This window comes from Panicum hallii, chromosome 9 (assembly GCF_002211085.1).
Source record: "Panicum hallii strain FIL2 chromosome 9, PHallii_v3.1, whole genome shotgun sequence".
Taxonomy (NCBI): domain Eukaryota; kingdom Viridiplantae; phylum Streptophyta; class Magnoliopsida; order Poales; family Poaceae; genus Panicum; species Panicum hallii.
Window position 1 is genome coordinate 33527766 of NC_038050.1, and position 6808 is coordinate 33534573.

The following is a 6808-nucleotide window of genomic DNA, read 5'->3' on the forward strand; positions in this document are numbered from 1 at the left end:
CTCCTAATAAGCCCGATCCGATCGCCCGGGTCTCACACAGCTTACGGAGCACGCTCATAAGCAGGAGCGATTTTCGACTACACTCAGAGTCGCCGCACTCGAGCTAGTCCTAATTTTTTGCCCTACGCACGGCAAACCCGCGACGATGCTCGCGTTCCTCCCTAACGAGTCTAGGCCTACAATTTCGGGTTGTGGGCCACTTGTTAGACGAGTTCCTACACGGAACTACGGCTACCTTCAGGGTCGTTGCACCCCGGGGTAGCGTCTGCTACTTGCGCCTTGTAAGCCTGGACATTCGCTCAGCATAGGCACACACACACACAAGTAGAGACAACGACATAAACATGTATACAAGAGAACGAGTACTTGTTCCTCATACCCTAATCCTGCAGTACACTGTGTACAATTTGTTCTGCTACAGGTTGGGCTTCACGCAGGCGACTGGAGCTTCGGATAAAAACTTGAGCATTTTCTTTGGGGCTTCACGGAGCCGTCCCAGCAGGGGCCGCGGGCCTGCCTCGCCTTCTTCTGGCGGGTCCACCATGTCGACCAGTTCCTGGGCGGCTCCCTGAAGGTCCTCCAGCTCCTTGCGCCGCTGCTCGTCCTTCTCGCCCAGCGCTTTGACTTGCTGAAGGCAGTCGACGAACTGACGTTCAGTGTCGTCGATCACCTTCCGCAGCCTTTCGACTTCATCTGTACGACGATACAGCACATTCTTCACGTCAGTAAGCAGCTCCTCTTTGTGTTTTATTACTTTCCTAAGCTCTGTGGTGAAGATGTTTCAGCAAGCAAGTGAAATCACTAAGCAAAAGTACTCGAGGGAAACGGGGGCCTACCTTGGTGCGCCTTCTTTTCGGCCTTGAGCTGCTCCTGGTACTCTGCTTGTCGCTCCTTGACCTGTCGTTGAAGCTCGGAGTTGGCCTCTTCAAGGTTCTTCAGGTCATTCTTGAGCAGCCAGGTCTCTCGAGTCCTTTCCTGCTTCAGCATATCAAGCTCGCGCTGCAGATAGCAGTTCTTCGTCTTCTCCTCGGAAATGCGCTTGTGCAGGGCACCCAACTCCCGCGCGTCGCTCACAACCGCGCGGAGTTTCTCCGACTTCTTCTGGGATTTGGTAATCACATGCTGCACCAAAGGAGGAGAATGAGTACTAAACAACTCACCAACGCACACACCCGGAACTTTACGCGAGTACTACCATGGAGAAGTTGTATAACTCCTTGAAGGTGCTCTTGAAGGTCTCCAGGTTCTCGGCCGTTAGCAGAAGATCATCCACCAGGTCGGTGGTGATGATGTTCTGGTACCCTGACCCGGTCCTCAGCACCTCACGGGGACTCTCCGAGAGCCCGGCGGCATCCCCGGACGGCGGCGGCTGGACACCTGCAAGCATACGAAGTAGTCACCATATTGTCCTCGGACCCTGGCATCAAGCCGCGGGCGGGTAAGCGCGTACCTGTACCACTGGTGGGAGCGGCACCAGGGGCCACGACTTGTTCCCCGCCACTGGGCCCGGCTTCCTCTTGCCCGGACCCGGGTGGCGGCAAGTCGGGGAGCCCCGCACCCGCTGCCGGGGCCACGACTTGTTCATCGCCACCGGGTCCGGCTCCTTCTTGTTGGGACGCGGGAGGCGGCAAGTCGGGGAGCCTCGCATCCGCCTCAGGGCCCACCTCCGCGGGTACAGGCCCCCCAGGCGCCGAGGGCTCGGGGGCTGCCGCAGCCGAGGCAGGCGCCGCAGCCTTGCCCGGTTCCAGCTGGAGTTGCACCGCACTCGCAGCCCTGGCGACATCGACAACATGGTTATCCATGCAGGCGCGGTCAAGCTTTTCAAGCGATCGAAGCAAAACTTACAGTGTCGACTTCTTTTTGGCAGCCTTCTTCACCCGCCAGGCCCGTCGAGGAACGCTCGTCGCTGATGGCGAGGCTTGGCCGGCCGATGGAGGAGTTCCCGCCACGGCAATTGTCACCGCCGTGACGTCGGAGGGGCCTGTTCCCACCCTTTCGGGTTCAGATCCGGGTGGTGGAGCAGGAAGATGGGTACGGCAAAATGGAAGAATGTGACGATTTCGTCGACATTCTCCATGGGGAAAGGTTCACGGAAAGAGGGGCGCCAGTTAACAAGGTTTTTCTCTTGGAGCAACCCCTCGGAAACCAGTTTGTTCAGATTGTTAAGGGAGCACTTACTGTGTGACCATTCCTCGGTCGATGGTTCTGCCGCTTTCTTCTTCCCTTCGATCTCCGACTTCTTAGGCGCCATCTCCAATGCGTTATGCCACGAGATGCTCGGGGGCTGCAGGGAGAGGGGCGGGGGAGTTGAAGTGGGGGGATCTCTTTGGGCAGTGGCGGCGGCGTTCGGCTCAGATTGGGGCTTTGGTGGTTTTTGGCGGAATGCGGACTGAAAGCACAATTTTCCCCTCCTATGGCCGCGGGGTTAAGTAACCTGCGGGATGGGGAAAAATTACTGTTCAGAAGACCAAGAGTCGTTTTGTGGAATATTCCGAAGGTGAGGGGTCACTTGGTGGTCTGATTAGATTGAATATTTGATTAATCATTTTTTCAGGGCCAATTAGCCCGAAAGAAGGGGTTTTTCGAATCTTTGGTCTAATTGCATCATTTGTACCATCACTTTGGTCTCCCCTTACAGTGTCATTGTTTAGCCTGTATGCCACGATTTTTTGGACCCTTATCTCCAATTTCGTGGGATTTGGATTCAAGGCTCGGGGGCTGCGGGGTACGTGGCATCGACTACTTATTTTTCAAGTTTCTTTGAAGGATAAGGAGGATTACAAATTAATGGGACCCTCAGCCTAATTCTCCGATTCAATCTGAGGCTCGGGGGCTACTCCATATGGAGTGCGATTTTTCAATCGCACACCATAACGGAACTAAAATTCGGGGCATGAGCACCTCATAGCTTCGATGCGGCCAAGGAAGTACTCGAAGCAGGGTTTCAAGATGAAGCTTCGGAAGAAGTCGAAGACTGCTTCGAAAGTACTCGATAAGCCTGCAGTACTCAGCTACGAAGAGCTCGGGGGCTTGTCAGACCCGGGGCTACCGGGCTGGGCATGTAGCGTAGTCTACGGAGGTTCAAGGGATTAAGTTTGTCTTATCTCTTATTCATTTGTTTATCTCTTATTTACCCCGTTTAAATAGGAGATAGAGCTAACCAACACGGAGAGGATTTACTCGAGATCAGTTCTGGTGTGATCCCTCGGAGGGGGTTGGTTAGCATCTTTGTAACCCTGGTCTCTCGGATATATAAGGGAGGTCAGGGACCCCCCTCAAAACAGAAGATCATTAGGTCATTCTACACCAGAGAGAATACAAACTACCATACAGGACGTAGGGTGTTACGCTCCGTGCGGCCTGAACCTGTCTAAAGTCTTGTGTTCTTTGTACCTTCGAGTTCCTGATCTCGGCGTTCCCTCACCCAAAACTTACCACCTTGGGTATATCCCTCGGTGGGCAGCCGGTTAAACACCGACAAAGGATATGCCTAGTTTCTGTTGAACTTTCTTGATTAAATCTGGGTTGTTATATTTATGTTGTAGCTACGCTAGTTGCTTTTACTTAGACTTTGGTTGAATAAACTTTAAATTATGTTACACTTGTTTAACTTCATGTTCTGGAATACTTTATTGGCAATAACTTTAAGATCATTGCATTAATTGTGGCACAACCGCTTGAATTAATCCGGCTCAAGTGCGCTAGTCATCGCTATACGGCCGATACTAACTCAACGCACTTCAAACGGAACAACCCATTGGTCTGTCGGGTCTCCGCCTGATACAACCACGGTTCAACAGGATCGAGGCAGGTTTATCTCGCACGAAGGCGAGTATACAACCACACGATAGCTTACCAACTTTTAATTACAGAATATTAAACATTATTACAAACTGTTTCAAACTTTGAGTAAACTTATACAAATATTGTTTAAAGTGACAAGCTAAACAGCTTGTCCAGATTCACAGCGGAAGAAAATAAACACGCGACTACACACGCCGCGAAGGTTGACACCATGCTCAGCCCAAGGCCTGGTGTCACTCACGAGGGTCACTGCCAGTCGGGGACGGATCCCACTCCACGGACCAGCCATACGGAACAGAAGTTGGCCATGCAGAGCTATCCGTGGGGTTCTCAGATGTTATACCTGAAAAATTCACTAGCAAGACTGAGTATACTAATACTCAGCAAGGCTTACCCGAGATTAGGGTATATTTTGCCCATAACTAGACTCATGAAGGCTTGAAACGGTTCTATGTTTAATTTCAGCTAAAAAGCAACAAAGAATATGAACTAACTTTTCATATTTTAGCTGTCAGATTCTAGTTGCATTAATCATTCTAGGTAAGCTCCTATTCTAAGCAAGCAAGGTAGAGATTAACATTCATCCCAATTATTCCATAATGATTACTGTTCTTACTCTATGTGGCAGAAGGAATAAACAGTCTCAGTTTTCGTGAGAGACGGACGATTCTGAACCGAATTTCAAACCTTGCAAGGGTAAACCCAACTCACACGCTTGGAATGTCCAAAGATCGTTCCGAAGCAACCGTTTCCCTCATATTCCGGGTTATGGATCAGGGCCACCACAAGCGACTGCAGGACCGTACTCACACCAATTGTGCAGGACATACATCTGTAGCACGACTACATGATTGTACTCCTGTCTGCTATGCAGAACGTACTCCCACACGTTGGTGCGTGTGTACAACAGAAACTAAAATAATCAAGTGGTGGAGACATGTCCATTTGCCGGGCCAATCAGGTACTAGGCTTACCGCTTTACCATATTTCGCGGCATGTGGCTAGTACTTTCAAACGCTTAGCCACCACTACCACACATTGTGACCTTATCAACTTTTATCAAAACAGACAGGGTAAACCTCCAAGTCATGATACTGCATATGGCGCTGTCCATTATCCTTATAGTGATTGCAAAATGGTAAACATGCAACTCCTATATCGCGCGAGTGACAGGAAATCACTCGACTTCTGCCGGTCCTATTAGCAGAACATCTATGCGATAAGGACTCAGGCACAATACATAGGCTCCTAGTATCAATGCATCTAGGGTTCCATTTCAACTTCTAGACTTAATGCAAGATATAATATATAAGTATAATAAATTGTAGTAAATTTAAATACTGGGTTATGCAACGGGGCTTGCCTTCTTGAGTGGGGTTGGGGGCAGGAGTGTCAAGGATTTCCGAACTTTGGTTCGGAGCTTTAGTTAGAGTCTCGGCGACGTTTATCGGATCTTCATAAAACCCTTGGTCTTGTTCTAGGACTAGCTCGTAGTCTCCGTCGTCGAGCGTTGCTGACTCTACATGATATGCAATGATTTAAGTGAGATGGTTCTCAAGTTAAGGATTTCACTTCACGATAAAGTTGCAATCCAATAAATTAATGAACATAAACTCATGAAGCAGGGGGGGGGGGGGGGTTGGATCCCAAACTACTATTTACACTTAAGTCATGGAATTACTTTTAAGTAATTGGTTAAGTTTGATTTTTATTTTAAAAACCATAAAGATTCTAACCATGGATTTTTGTGGTTAAGTTTGTTTTTAATAAATAAGCATATGGTGAATTTTTCATAATTTTCTGGTAACAGAAACTAAATATTTGAATTTGAATTCAAACTTCAAGTTTAACTTCAATTTCTAAGCAATCAGAATTATAAATTCTTGAAAATTTAATTATGAACTAATTATCAATATATTAAGTTATGGTAAAAAGATCTAGACAAAAAGAGCCTTAGGAGTATGTTTAAATAAAATTAAACCTTTCCTAATTTGATTCGAAAAAGGTTAAAGGAACTTAAACTACAAAGCTATGCTAAGCATGAAATTTTTATACTAGCTTACCCATGACCTAAAGAAGCTACATATCAAAAATCACAAGAAAATAAGTTTACATGCAAAAGTTATGCCCAAGATATCCTTTTCCTTAACTTTTAAATAACTTTGAAATTATTTAGTTTCAAACTAGACTCTATTAACCAAAGTTGTATAGCTTGACTTCTAGTTTCCAACAAAACTTGTTTGACAATTTTTGAAGTTTCCTACAATTTCCTATCAATTTTACAAGCTGACAGCTAACAATAAACAAGAAACTTGCAAAGAGGCCCTTGGTTTCTTGCACAGGGAACCCTAGAACAGAAAAAGTATTTGCAGAGGTGCCCTTGACAGCCCATGACGGCGGCCGGCGCGTCGGTTCGACATGTTCTCGCCGGCGGCGAGGGTTTGGCCGGGGAAGAACCGGTCCTATACGACCTCCAGGACTCACTGATCACGATGGTGGGTGATGTGCTCGAGGGGCAGTGGCGGAGCATGGCCCGCGACGATGGATGGCGGAGGCCGTGACGGCGTGCTCGTGTTCCCGGTGAGGGACCGGCGAATATGGATGGACAAGGCGTGCATAAGCATCTCAAGAGTGTGGGGATGCTATAGCAGTACCTAATTGGGCCGGAGATGGGGCAGAAGGGGGTGATCGACGGTGGGGCGGTTCGGGTTCTCACCGGCGGCGATGGCGGCGCGGCGTTCTGTTATCCGGGGTGCCTGAGGGTGGTGGAGAAGTAGCTAGAGAGCTTCTACAAGTTGGGGTCGTGCTGCTGGTGCCCTTGGCTGGGGTGAAGAGGCTCTGCAACAGCGGGGCGACGGCGAGGCCGAGCGGGCGGCGGAACTGGAGCTCGTCGGCGTCGTGGTCCGGCTATTCCAGTGGAAGAAATTGGAATTGGTTTGCTCGATGAGCTTCGGTGGGTCATGGGGGTGCTGTTTATGCTTTGGATCGGGAATGGGGAGTGGTG